The following is a 15,132-nucleotide window of genomic DNA, read 5'->3' as shown; positions in this document are numbered from 1 at the left end:
CGCAGCCGTCTTTGATCTCTAACTCGGTGACTTTGCAAATCAACTTTATCGATCGAAATAAGCACTAACAGGTTCAATGCACTTCTGTCAACGACACACGAGTGCATTCATTCTATTTTTGTTATTTTTGTTTTAAACAGAGGGGTAAACCCCTCCATTGACGACTACGCGACTAATAACTGTCTACTTTCGACCTGGCACTGCAATACCTCTCGAAAAAGTCACGATATAAAGAATCATCGCGTCGAAGCCGCGGGGTTCGCGACGGAAAAGCAGGAACGCGCACGCCAGATACGCATAAACGCGTTTTTCGTCCTCGCATTGGACGGTCCTTTAGGCGAACGGAACGCGAGAATATACTCGCATCGATGCGCGTATCCTCGTAATAGGAGCCCCTGGCACGCAGCACGCGGTCCAAGACGGCAACGAGTAAAGAGAAAAAAATAATAAAAGAAACAAGCAGAAAGGAGAAATCGCTACCAGGACCGAGGGAAGACGATGGCAATAAGTTCGCGTTCTTTTATAAGAAACAATTTACGTGAATTTTTGCGCGACCGCATTGGCAGCGGTCTTTTATCACTTTCTCGATGCTGATCCCTCGAGGGGCTTGGATTTTATTCGTTTTGCGCCGGCGCTACGCGGTTTCGTAATCCCCTACGTGTCCGTGGCTGTTAACGTGAACGCGACACTCGCTCGGATATAAATCCAACGCGTAGAGAGACCGTTTGATAGATGCAATTATGGCCGAGAGGGTATAAAGCCGACGCCGGCCCGAGGAAGGCGGTTGCTATAAATCGACGAAAGTAAATGGCGAAATCGATGAAAGTAAATTGCGAAATCGTGGGGGCTATCGCGTTCGCTTCTAATGAAAACTTGTTGCACCTGTGCAAGTATGCTATTGATATTGCCGCTGTATCTTTACGATTAAATCCAAACTGGCTGTACATAGGTATCGAAGTTGATTCGAGTAGGAGTTTAGATTGTCTAGAAACTCAAATTTAGCGAAAGGTTGAAATTTTTGCACACCGCGTCTTGTTAGAATTTATTTATCGTCGTGCAATGTCAATAAGGTGGTAGGTCGATGGCGTATATGTTACAGTAGCGTGTAAACATTCACAATTTGACAATTTCCTTTTTAGTATCGTTGAGTAAGCGTTTCGAAGGTACTGCTTTTCTAATAGGAATTTATAAAACCTTGTGAATGACTACTTCCACGGGATAATATATATAAAAAAGAATTCGAAAACTAACTATACAAGTGTGTCCCACTATCGTAGTAGTAGTTGTGCACACAACGACGAAGAAATTAATAATAAACTTGGAAAATAATAAATAATTAATAGTACTAATTCAAATTTCCGTTGGCTTCCTGCCGATTAAACGTGTCTCTGAAATGATCGACTGTCAGAATGAACGAAGGTCCTTTAAATATTAACACCTAAAAATTCGTATGTAAATTAGAATCTTGTGTTCCGTGGCGAAAGTAGACCGTAATTGATCGGACCACCGTTCTACGCACTCTAAATCTAAAGAACAGGCCATAACTGCTCGTTCGATCGCCGCACAGGATACGAGTCTCGTTAATATCGTATGCAAATCGAATGCAAAATCTTTCACCGGGTGCTACGTTCCAGTAAACGTTACAAGAACCGCGCAGGACATAGTTACTTTCGTCGATGCGATTATCTTGTCGTCGACGCGATTCAAAGGTCAGAGTATACCCCGATCGATATCGACACTATCATTATGTCGTAAAACACTTAATGCCTGTCATTACAAATATTGTATCGCGTTTACTCGGCTTAGCTTTAAGGAGCAAATTCGATAACCTAAGAAGGACTCGCCTGTGCCAGTGTCGGTGACAGCTCTCCAATTTTCTGAATAAAATGCACGCGTGAAATAAACGAAACGAAAAATTTCGTTGAAAATCGTGACGGGCGTTTGTGTACCTTACGACTTAACGAGGGCGTTGATACTTTTTTAAAATTGGGAATACCTCAGGGAGTTGTGTTGTATGTGTTACGTATGATCCGTAACTTTGTCATGTTTTCGCTATATCATCTATCGCCTATAAGTTGGGAACGAAAATACTGATTTATATTTGAACGAACCTCGTACATGCATAAAAACAAAAAGAAAATGAAGGGGATATGGAAGGAATACGACAAAGGAATAATGGACAAAGGAAAGGAAAGTCAGAAGTAAACGAAAGGGAAACCGAAAGGATAATCCATCAGCATCGATTTGTGTACCCAAGTTTCGTCGAGCAGTGCCCAAAGGTATGAACGAAACGTGAAAGATGAAGGTAATAGCTCGAAGGTGACGCAACCTCTTAGCGCGCGAGGGCCGCCGATGTAGCTACAATCGATTCGGAAACGATTAATCCGCACCGCGCACGGAACGAAACATCCACGATTGATTATTATCGCGCCGATAATGATACCTCGTATCGGTCGAATCGTTTAATGAGCATCAGGCACGTACTCGCGCTGGGAGGAGCGGCTTCAACGGCCACTTAATGTATGGCATTAACCGACAGAAAATATTTATCCTCTGTCCCCTTCGAGTAGTTTCGCGGAATTCGACGGTACGCGTGTAAGACGAATCGGTTATTTCAGGAAGCACTTGGCGCAAGAAGACGGGAATTCGTTATTTTTACTGCGGATCGGGCACGGCTCGGGGGTCTTTGAATTCTTCGGGTGACGAGCAACTTATGCACATACGTGTACTCGCGTTAAGAAAACTATAAATGTTCGACTTATTGTTAGACGCGCAGAAAACTTTTCAGGTTCAATGTATAAAATTCGACCTTTGTTTAAAAACAAACTATTAGGTCGTTCCACAAGTTCAAATTATTCTTCTGCTACTCAAATTATTACAATTCGTGAAACATACCCTTAGGTGTCATAAAATGAGGTGCTTATACCCTTAGGTGTTATAAATACGTTTCCAACAAATATAAGGTGGTCTGTAGCAAACTATTTCAAGTCGAATAATGATAACGCACACACATATTCATCATTCGAGCAGTTTTTTAAACATATTTCACCTACCCCGATCTCAGGGGGAAACATTTAATCAAGAAACATCTTCGTGGCAGCTCACAGCATGGATTCAACGAGATTCAACGCAGAATTTCTCGCAACGGGGGTCCTCTCGACCCCCTTCCCCTTTTCTCTACCTCGTTGCCATACGTTTTCGATGTTATCTAGTTAAGCGACGTCTCGATATCTCGCGACATCCAGCAAATTCACGGCAGCAAATGTTAAAAGACTCGTGACGAGGCCAAAACGGATCGTCGGGTTGGGTTATCGAGCTCGTGAATCGTTTTCCAATGGCGAAAAGAAAGGAGGACGCTCGAACCGCGGTCATTCTCTTTCTCTCTTTCCCTTTCGATGCAGAATATGCATTCTTGGAGACCGTGGCGTCTCAATGTCGCTGGTTTTGTCCGCGACCCCCGCGAGACTCTCGATGGCACATTATTCTGCATGCAGAAAGGACTTCTGTCTAAGGAATAGGCTTATTTCAAAAAGTTATCGTTGTATAACAACACTCGAGGGATATTAGATACACGTACGCGTACGTTTAGTTTCCGAGTTCGTGTATATATTATCGCGTGCACCTTTGGTTTTATTTTTCTCTTAAACTCTGTGACTAAAATAGTTAAACTCCAAAAATTCCACCGTAGCAAAAGCTTCGGGCTTCCACAGAACGATAACGCGTCACTAAAACTTCTTGAAAATTTCGATTACGTCCTTTTGCACGCTCCGTGGCCTGCGTGAATCCAAAGACGATTTTTCGTTCCTGATAAGAGGAAAAGGCGCGCGACGGAGATTTGAATGCCAGATACGCGTCGTTGAAATACTCGACGCCGTTCGACAGTCTCTTTCGAGGGATTTACAAGACTTTTTTGGGTAATGCGCGCATCATTTGATTTTTGTTATCCCCGTTTCTTTTTTTCCTGTTTCGTCGTTGCATCGACGTACGCGCTTTCGTGTTTTCTTAACGGGCATTACGATCTGCCTCGGAGCGAATCTGCGCGCTGATAATTGCTTCATTCGGATACTTTAAATCGCTTCGTTCTCAGGGTTACTCGACACGAAGAAAACGAGAGTCACGTCTTAAATGCTATTTATGTATGCGACGATAATGGCAGGCTTCGATCTCGACGGTCGGTCATTTTTGTGGAAGATACCTTTGGACGATAAAATGTTGATTAATGATTCGAATGAGAAAAGAATCGAATCGACGGCCTTGTTACGTTGAAATAATATAGCATATTAATTATATGAATTATCAGACAAAAATGTTAACGTAAACATTTTTCCTTTGCAAAATTGATCGCCTTTTCAAAAATGGTAAATCGCTTTCTAGCGTACAAGAGAAAGTACTTACACTAATCAGTGTATCTCGGTCATTAAGGCCTCTGGTCGTTTAATGCAACGGGTAAGGGGAAAAAATTGGTAATTGCTATTTAGAAGAGCGATAATTTCTTCGTGTTGCAGGGAAGAATTTACGGGACTGCTTGCCATACTGACAGCAGTCTTTTGTCACGACCTCGTGGCCATTTCTTCAGCTTCGCATAAGTTTGCTGGACGCACCGGGACGCTATTTTCTTGCTAGCCACTTCGTCCGCTTGGAGACCGCATTCCACGACTCAAAACGTGGTCGTCGATCGTTACTTTTCGGACGTGTAATTGGACAAAATGAAACGGGCTGATTGTGAGAACGTCAAACAAGAGAATTTTTAAATTATCTTGCATCAAAATGTGTATAGAAATGTCAAACACTGAGATTCAAATATAATTTTAGTTTAAAGCGTGTAAAACAAGCTTTCGTTGAGATATAATTCATATAATGATGGAACCATACAATGCTATCACAGTAATAGATAACAAAGTTGCCATGGCAAAAAAGTCGATCAATAGGATATCAGACGCCAAAGTGGTAATTTAAACACGCTAAAGGCACGTGAAATATCCGTTTGTGCGAAATGGCGAGCCAGGAGGACCACCTCGTGTCTACGTAAATATCCTCGGCAAACAGGTATCAAAGATGCATCGGAGATTCTTGCAAAACCGTGCATCGAGCCTCGAGAGCTCTCCAGATCGTCATCGAGGGAAACCGAGTTCAAGGAGCGCCAACTCGAGTCAAAAAAGAATTTCAAGTGCGCACGTCTCACGTCAGTTTCGTTACTCAATATTTACGGTTACGTAAGACATTGCAATTTTTTTGCACTCTCGATAATGGACCTCTCGATCGGACTGTAAAGTATTTTTAATACGAATAATGAAATAATAATTCAGATTTGGGAATGACATGTATTTAAAATGAAAAATATAGAATGAAATAGTCGACTGGTAAAAACAAACGTTTATTAGATTCTTTTATGCGACTAACTTTGTAAATTTAATTTATTATTTTAATGAAAGAGACAAAATGTAGTATCAAGCGTCTAACTTCTTGAACTAACCTGCATTACAATGGATCTAAATACATCTCGAGTCTTAATCTGGCGAATATTCAATACGTGACAAAGAGGGAAGATTACAAGTTCTACGGTTTTCCTTTATAAATAAATGGTAAGTTCGCTTTAGAAAGCCTCAGAATTAATTTCTACACCTAATATGACTCACCGTAAGATACCGTCGCTCGCATGCCCAAATAAGTCCACCAGGCTATCATCCGATAGCAAATAGAGCAAAAAAGGCTACAACCCGTTGTTTTCTCCATTAAATTCCAATTGGCCCACCGCGTGGAAAAAGTTGTGCACGGCCAACAGACACGAGTTTACAATTACAAAGGACCTCGGAACGCGTGAACGCCGCAGGACGATTTCCTGCGGACCCGTAGCACCGTTCTCTTCGTCTCATTTGTCACATTTACAACGCCTTATGGTCGTCAAGCTTGACCGCGAAAGTCGATCGATTCGTCCCAGCTGAAGTCGGGTTTCCATGTTCGCGATAGAGATTTTCTTTATAGGATAGAACGCGTGATCCACTTCGGTTTTTGCGCGCTTTCGGTTAAGAGTACTCTCCTGATACCACTTATAACGACGCCGGTTCGCAGGACTTACGCGGCGATGTCTAATTAAGCGTATCGTTTGTGTCAAACTTTTTCCAAGCCTGGCCGTGGAAAAGCGTCGCGAAAGTGTACGGGAGTGATCTATGGGATTGACACTTATCTGAATAAATTACTGTTCGTTCGCTTTAACGTCTTCCGCGGTGGTCGAATATCAGAGAACGTTTAGGAACGAAGGCGACACCTTTCTGTAATAGCTTAGAGCCACAATTGGGTAATATTTCAGAATTTTTTGATGGAGAGTAGTTAACAAGTACGTCTTACAGGAGAGAGTTGTGATCAAATTCTGACAAAATTATAGATGATTATTATAATAGATGTACCAAACAGGGGAATTAAGAATTTAGTCTCTCTAAAATACGAACATTTATGGTATCAATACTCTAAACAAATGTGCTTCGTCTGGTTATTTCAGCCAGACTGTTAAAGGGACTCCCCATGAAACGAAAAGGGTCAAGTACCATTGTCTGAAACGCATTGAAATCAAATACCAACTACGTGACTTACTCTAATAATTAAAATTCATTTTTTAAAAGAAAAACCATTAATCGAGCTATCCAACGTAACATCGATCTTGAATTTCCCATGTATATTCCAAACACAGTAACGTATACAAAATCAAAAAATAATGTTACAATAGATCTAACAGAACACCGAAGAATTTAAGAACGATACTCCAAGAAGATGGTTCTGTCTAGCTATTCCAGCCAAGACTATCAAGAACGGAAAGGATCAAGTAGAACTGTCTGAAATTCATTCGAATCAAATACCAAGTGCTCACGCGAGTGCGGAAGACACGTGATGTACGCATGTAAAGTGAACCGTGTCCGAATACACGCGATCGTCCGTCACGACACGTAGTCACAGTAACTGGGGAATCGTCGATCCGCGAGTAAAGCCTGAAATTACTAGATCGTAAAAGTTACCGGGCACGACGGAGGCAAGCAAGTGCTCTAAATTCACTTACGATGCCCGGTCGTAACAGCGCATGATCATTGAGCTGCAAGAACCCTTGGTTGCACGAACACGCGCCTCTCGCGAACAAGAACCGTCAGGTATCTCTCTACTCGGGAACGTTTTGCATACCGAGTTCGAATGAATTTAGCGATCCTGTCGTAAGCTGCTTCCGCCATCGAATCTCTCGAGCTAGTGGCGAGTGCGCTTGGATATATGTAAATGTAAATTTACGGAGCGAGATGACTTCGGTAATCCGAGCTTATGAGCATTGGCAGGTGTCAGCCATTTTGAATATTCGGTCTGCCGACTTGGTCGAACAGAAATTGACGTACTGAATTTTATTAGAGAAGATCTGAAAGTCTGTTCGTGGGTCGTTATTAATTTTTTTTCTATATATGAAAATACAGATAAATTATTATTATTATTTGTTCCATGGACGTATGTAACACAATAAGTTATACACAATATAATAATTCAAGAAGAACTTGGCATTGTGCAACTCCCTCTTCTAGAACATCCCATTTATTATAATGCACAACTTTTGACCCCTGGTAAAATTCTGTATCTATACTTCCAAAACTAAATTTCGGATCTTTATCCTAATACCTTAATCTCGCTGTCTAATAATTCTTTTCCCAAAAAGCTTGTACCTTTTAAGCAGGAAACTCTCATAACGAATGGGGCGTTGTTCGAACACCGCGACCTTTTTCTGAAAGGTAAACGAAAGACGGAAACGGCATGGCAGTGGCCTTCGTATCGGCGAAAGAACACGAGGCCGAGGAACGATAAGAAACACGATCTAAACGATGTGTAATCGTTAACTAATGCGAAACGAAACGGGCTCGATACCTTATAAATCGCAGCTCGCAGCGCACGAACACGCCGAGCATCGGGCCCCGTGAATTCTTTATTGATCGGCGGTTACCTCGCCGCTACCCCCATAAATTGCTTCTGTAAATAGGGTTCAGAGAAATTGTTGTATCTAGCGTGCACTTAATCGTTTGGCGTAGCGAAAGTGCAAGTCCGCGGCACGATGTTCGGTGTAACGTTTCGTTGCCTTTAATCGGTATTCGCAACCAGATTCACGCGCTGGGGAAATGGATGTATGGGAACGCGAGTGCATCCAAACCCGCTTTCTAGTCGGTGACGCGATCTTTAAGGGGGTATTCTGGTCTAGAGCGACGATCTTTTACTTCTTTTTGTTTAATCTATACGGAATTTTTCAATTAGGAAATGTAGAAATTCGGAATAATCGGAGCTTACTTATGTTCTTCTGGTTTATTTTATTTAGTTATCATTTGTTATAACGAAAGTAATACTCGATTAATAATTATTTGTAAGTCTAATTTATTATTTTTCTTTAAATTTAGTTCAAGAAATTGTTTTAATTAATAAGATTAGTTTTTGAGGCATTCAACATGGGAAAATGAATTTTTATTTAAATTTAAAAAGAGGCAATTATTTAGATTTTTTAATTTTAATTATACATTGGATTCCTTTAAATATTTTCATTAATTTAAATATTAAATTTATTTATATTTGATTTGTAAAATAAAACGATCGAAAGAAGTCGTTTTAATCCCCTCTTACAATTACAAAATATGCCAAACATCCTCAAACGAGCCTCGGCGCAGCAAAAACGAACTCTGATCTCGTTCCATTACCAAAAAACCAAACCGATTTCTCCCCGACCACAATTGGAGCGGCCACGGACGAAGCTGTAAGTTAGGAAAAAAATCGAAAGAGAAAACACTGTCGCGGACGTCGTTGACTTTACTTGCATCTCGCATTTTTCGTGTCGGCGGTCGAGTGTTTGCACGAGACTACATTCCTAGCCATGCTCGCCACGCGACACCGAAGAACCTCGTAAAGTTTTCCACGCAGTCGTCGAACGTGTTGCACTTGAATACATTTACGCTGTACGAAGACGTGAAAGTTCAACAAATCACGAGCGTGCGCAAAAAGTGTAATAGACGGCGACGTGTTACGCTCACTTTCACCCGGATCAGGGCTACCGATAGTGTTCGCGGCTCGTTTCGAGGTTGGATACGTGTTTATTTGGATCGTCGATAATTTCACGCTCATGCCACGCTCCGCTATAATTTAAAACGTAAACGTGTGCATTGAAGTAATACGATCGATTTATTTTCTTGCGGAGGTATGTTGTTTCTTTTTGGAAAATAAAAAAATGCACGCGATAATCAGCGCATTTCACGGCTATTTGAGGAGCAAACAGACGGAGATAATATTTCACTGAGCGACGCGAGTCACTGAAACATGTTCGTAACGCACGTACAGAGATTCTATCGTTATTGGTATTAGGGTTGGAACTATTCTCATAATTTCGTACTCGAATGTTTCGTAGGTATCCGACGAATAAATTTGGAGTATTTTAGAGATGTTATATGAAAAGATTAGATACTTGAATATTCTGCATAATACATACGTCGTATGCAACTTAGCGTTATACATATTACGTATTAACTTTACATATTGGGTTATTAAAATATCACTTTCCACGGGTATTGCAAAAGTATCTCACCAGTGGATTAGATTTTATGAAGAGCATTAGTTAAACAAATGTGATTACATTTTTTAGGTATACTGTTAATGACAGTAAATCAATATGCTTCGATAATTATGTGATTCATCGATAGGCTCAAGTCCCTGACATCTTGAATGGTGGGAGAGTGTTATTATTCAAAATACGAGTGAACCAGTTTGGCGTGTTTCGAATCCTGATCTTATCCTGGATTATGACTTGTTACTTGCGAGTTAAATGTATATGAGTATTTTAAACCATAGAAGCTAGAGATTTATGAAGTGGACTTGCTTTTTACGAATTCCGCATTAGGTTCCGTGTTTCTCAGGAAGGTGGACTACTCATTTCAAGTATCTTCGTAATTATTGTTGAAGTAACATGTTTTTATTGACAACAAGTCGACGCTATTCGCCAACTAAATTTATTTTCAACTTCATTTGATAGCTGATCATCAATTTATATTAATATTACAAACCCTAGTGTGGAGTGTAGATTGTTTAAAGATACATAGATCGTATCAGTTTGCGACTGAACGCAGATTCAACTTAATCCATGCAGGAATAGACGAGCTGGTTCTTTTAAGATTCTTAACATCTATTCCTGTTGCGAAAATATGCTACGTCTGGAGAGGACGTCGCGATATCATACATATTTCAAATAGCTTTTACCATACTAATTTATCACTAGAGCAGCGGTACATCGTGAGAACTGGTTGTCCAGAATCCAGTTCAGCTAGTCTATTTTTCCAATCCTCCATAATACTCTTAAAAACATTTGCGAATCGTTTCATATTCATTAGTGGAGCTACAGTCGTTCGTAAAAGTTTATTTTTATGCATGTTCCTATATGAGAGACAACATTCGAATCTAGATTTTAAATGGGCTTTAAACACTTGGATTAAGGCACAGTTCAAATATTATATCTTCTATTCCATTCTATTGTATTATATTATTATTTATAATGTATTACGTTGTAATAGAATAAAATAGAGCTATTCATATAATATTCTATTATAATTTTTCGATACAATTCATTACTTCGTTTATCAACCCTCAAGTAGCTCGAAGCACCTTAAGAATATTTCGTTTTCCTTATTACCTTTCCATCTATGATGTCCTTCCATAAATTCAATCCTCGACCCTTACTTATAAACAACAAAACGCTCCCAGCAGGTGGTCTAACGAACCGCGCAAATAATCCACGATATACTGATATTGCAGTCCCATAAGAAAACTAGGCGTACCCAGGCTACAGGCTAGATTATACTCGAAATGGCACCCGCTTTATACACCGAGCCCTCGTCCTCTTCCGTGTTGTATGCACGAGGGGAAAAAAGTCACCCGGCGAATTATACCTTCGTGTACACAGAGCCGCGTGTACCAGTAATTAGTTCGTATAGTAAAACCATCCCGGGGTCCTCCGCTTGTGGCAACGACGTTAATTGTATCAGCGACGGTCCAAGTAGCCTCGACTAATAACGAGGTGTCGCCGAAAAGGAAAAACTGCTGGTCCCGCCTCGGCTGTAATTCTTCTCATAATGATACGTTGTCCGTCTAATTACCGTGGCCGAGACATTAGAAAGGAAAGGGTGAATGGCACCGCGTTACGCGAAAGCTGGACAACCATGGTCGACTCTATCGTTGCTCTTTTCAGTAAACGTCGATTCAGCATCAATCAGGGGCCCGCGTTTGCTCGTTAGCTCGCTGCGAACAAAGTTCCCCAGAGCCATAAGTCATGGGGCGAATGACGTTTCGCTTCTATAGTCTAGACTAGGATACAGAGAACCTTATAGAAAAACCGTGGTACTGATGTTTCGGTAGACTTCGATGAAATCGTGAAGGATAGCGTGCAAACTTGTTCGAAAGTTAATTTATCGGTCCTACCCAGAATTTACAGTGTTGATATCCTGTTGGCATTGGCAGGTGGAACAGATGAGACGGGTTAATTAATTAATTCTTGGATGTTTATTTCGAGTACTTACTGGAGAAAGAAATCTAGTTATTTAATCTATAGAAAGTCCTGAGTGATGGTACTTCGGATTACTTTTTATAGGTTTTGACTGATGCGTGGGTTTCTCTTAGATATCTCGTAAACTATTGGGTTCGTGGAAAAGATGGTTAGTATGAAAAGTAAAGACGAGTTCATTTCTTACAAAAAAGATTTGATACATTTTTTCGTATAATCTATTGTTTACGCGTAAAATTATGTGGTAGTCTTAAACTTTGATTTAGCGAAGATTTTAATGCACGATCTTGCTTACTCCTAAAATATTCATAGAAAAGGAGCGAAACAAAAACTTTATTCTAATCTGGTTTAAATATAGGTTGACGAAGAGCCTTCGAGCTACGCCGCCGATAGATCTATCGATTAAACGACAGATTTCGTCTATTTCTCCTTGCGATGATAGATGGACGTTCTCGATTTTCGAATGTCTGGCTTTGACATAAATATAATTGATTAGTGAGTTTGAGTGGAGCAAAGTTGATGGGATCTTATTGGTCGTCTCTCGTTCTGAATATATTAGATTTGTTGATGTAATTATAACACAGTGGGTGGTAGATTAAAATGTATTACCGTTATGAGGTCGAAGAAAATACTTTAATGAGATACTCGAGCTTCCAAGAATTAAGTATAGAATATCAGAAGCTTAGTTTAGAAAATTAGCTGGAGGTATTTTTTAAATAAATTTTCTTTCAATATCGTCGGTAATTAATTTTAAATTAACTACGAAGATAACTAAAACTAAGAGTAAACTAAAAAGAAAATCGTCTAAATCGATGTTAACAATTATATTAATGCTACGTGGAAATTTTCAGAGACTAGGACGAAGTTAAACTTATTCCCCAGCGTGAAGGCGTGCACTTTGCGCTCCTATTTAACTGCAAATCGTGTTTTCAACACATCGAATAGCGCATTGCGAAGTAAGTCCATTTCCAGAACTGTAAATTTCGTTAGTCGACGGCAGGAAGATAATGCGACCCATATGCCAATTCGTTTTGCCTATTCGAAATGCCACTCGGCACCGTTTAAGGGCATTATTACACCACACAGTGATTCCGAACGAACCACGATTCATTGTGCAGCTCGCGTCTATTGTGTCATAGTGCTCGTAACTAGCAACCGTGTGGGAAAGAGGAAAAAATAGCAACTCCAGAAATAGACCACGCTGCAGAGGGCTAGGCATAGTCGTTGCTCGTGTGTAATCTTATATAGTTCTGCAGGAAACATAGAGGATTTCGTAAGAGTGGTCGTGAATCGTGCAACGAGCCAGCATTATCCATTAAAGAGTATAACTATCCTGAATTCCGTCACCTTCCCTCGAAAAGAACAAATCACTGTTAGGACATTTTTAGCACGAAACGTATGCAATGTAGAAAATTCAAATTTAATCGTGCGAATATATTAAATTTAAGAAGCATCTTGTAACATTTGTTAGAATGTTGGAAAATAACGTTGAGTCAGATATTCTTTGAGATTGGATTTGTTCAGCTAGAAATCTAAATTTAAACGAACCCTCAGTAATCTAATCTAAATAAGCATACTATATTTTTTTTAAATTTCGGTTCAATATATATGTTTAACAATTTTCTTAATATACCTAATGATTATACTATTTCATTCGATTAACTAACAAATACATTTTGTTGTACTTTTAAAATCATACTTAATGATCGTACTTGGAAAAATCATAATATCCGATGCGATTAATGGTAAAATTGATTATGTCGAAGTATATTAAGAAAAAAAAAAAATTATTCGACCGCGGGGATTCGAACCCGCGACGGCACGACGCAACTCTGTTATGGATGGCCTGGCGGAGAATAATTGATATTACGAGATGACGCGATAATTACTTACGCGACAAATAGTGTCGACGGATAGGTGAACGAATTGCAAAAGAATTTGTCAGAAGTGGGATTCGAACCCACGCCCTCAGAGAGGACCAGAAGCCCCCAGAAACCCGCTGAACGGGCAAGGTATACCTTGAGTCTGGCGCCTTAGACCGCTCGGCCATCCTGACATTGTGTTTACTGTGCTTGCTTAACGACTTATAAACCAATGTATTATATATAGCATAGACGTTTCGGATTGATAGGAATAACTTACTCGTTGAACGTAAACCTTTTTATGATACATGTTAATAATTCACAAATAAGAAACAGGTTGAAATATTATTTAATGTGAAGCTATTTTTTGTCGACATTCTATATGTACACATGAAACATTATTTTAATTTTGATGTAACTTATCATTTGTATTTCATTAGATTATGTTATGATGATGTTACGAAGACGAAATAAAAATTATACCGGGCAAGGTCAAGGTCTGATAATCACGGTCACCGTATGATAGTCACGGTCACGGTCTGATGAGCAAGGTCAGTGTCTGATAATCGCGGTCATAATGTGACGGTCAAGGTCAAAGTCTTATGATCGCAGTCACGGTCTGCCAATCACAGTCACGATCTGATGGGCAAAGATAAAGGATAACTATGATAATCGTTGGCTGATGGTCACGGTCACGGTACGATAGTCACGGTTACGATCTCGTAATCGAAGTCAAGGTGTGATTATTACCGTCACGGTATAATGATGACGGTCACTATGTGACGGTCACGGTCACGCTCTTGTATCAGGAGAACATATGCATATGTGTTTATAGTTGTTTCTTTGAATTTTTCTTTTTTTTACATTTTTGAAATTCTTTTTACTCTCGAATCATCCTATTCAAACTTATTTGGAGTAATTAAAAGGTATAGTCGTCGTATGTAGTTTTAAGAATATAAACCATGTTCTTTATTTAATTTCGATTAATGTCAGTAAGTAAAGCTGGAATATTAATCCGTGGACGATTATACAATAAAAGTCCCAAATAAATAATTAAAAATAAAACGAATAAACTGAGACACTTCCGTCAAGCTAGAGGCATAATTTATCTAAACCGTGCATATCGTTAACACAAAAGCAAATCAGTATTCCAAACTCCTTGACTATCAGTTTCGACCCATCGCTAACGATGCCGTTCGTCCTAATTCATTCTTATCTTGTCCCTGGACTCCAAACTTTCGACCCTTCCATCGATCTAACTAAAAAGAGAAGAGGGAAGAAAAAGTAACGGGGGCCACGGGCACTATAAACGATTTATTACCGTGGACCCGACCATGGGGTATCCTCCAATGTCATGGTCGACGATTGCCGAGCGTATTTGAGGTCTTGGAAACCGGATAACCCAGTATTCGAGCGTGGTAGCACCTTCTATACTTGTCCTCGTGAAACTTTCTACGCCTAATTCATTTGCGATTTACTATCGCGTCTACGGCGCAGATGTAGTTTGCAGATACGACTATTTTACGGCAGGTGAAAATATTTTCAAAGTAATTTTCAGTCATACGAGTACCATTACACCGTCGCATCACAAGCAAATGGCCTAATCTTGAATCTTAAGAGTCCTCGATTTAAAAGAGTACGAGTGATTTGTACCTTACCTGAAAATGTAGAATCAAACGCGAAATAATAAATATAATCATTGTTTCTGTGTTAAAAATAAAAGAT

General features: G+C 39.8%; 1 protein-coding gene and 1 non-coding gene across 7 annotated transcripts in view; one reads left to right on the top strand and one right to left on the bottom strand.

The window, feature by feature from the left end:
- Positions 1 to 15,132, top strand: part of LOC128885005 (ankyrin repeat domain-containing protein 6) — a 157,752-nt gene that overhangs the window by 95,999 nt on the left and 46,621 nt on the right. The window lies entirely within an intron of this gene.
- On the bottom strand, positions 13,485 to 13,601 carry Trnal-caa (transfer RNA leucine (anticodon CAA)). The gene is made up of 2 exons: positions 13,564 to 13,601; positions 13,485 to 13,529 (listed from the first exon to the last, which is right to left on the bottom strand). It is a non-coding gene; the product is annotated as a tRNA-Leu (tRNA).

The sequence above is a fragment of the Hylaeus volcanicus genome, chromosome 2 (genome assembly GCF_026283585.1).
Source record: "Hylaeus volcanicus isolate JK05 chromosome 2, UHH_iyHylVolc1.0_haploid, whole genome shotgun sequence".
NCBI classification, from domain to species: Eukaryota; Metazoa; Arthropoda; class Insecta; order Hymenoptera; family Colletidae; genus Hylaeus; species Hylaeus volcanicus.
Note: the sequence above shows the minus strand (reverse complement) of the source record. Positions and strands in the feature narration are given on the sequence as shown.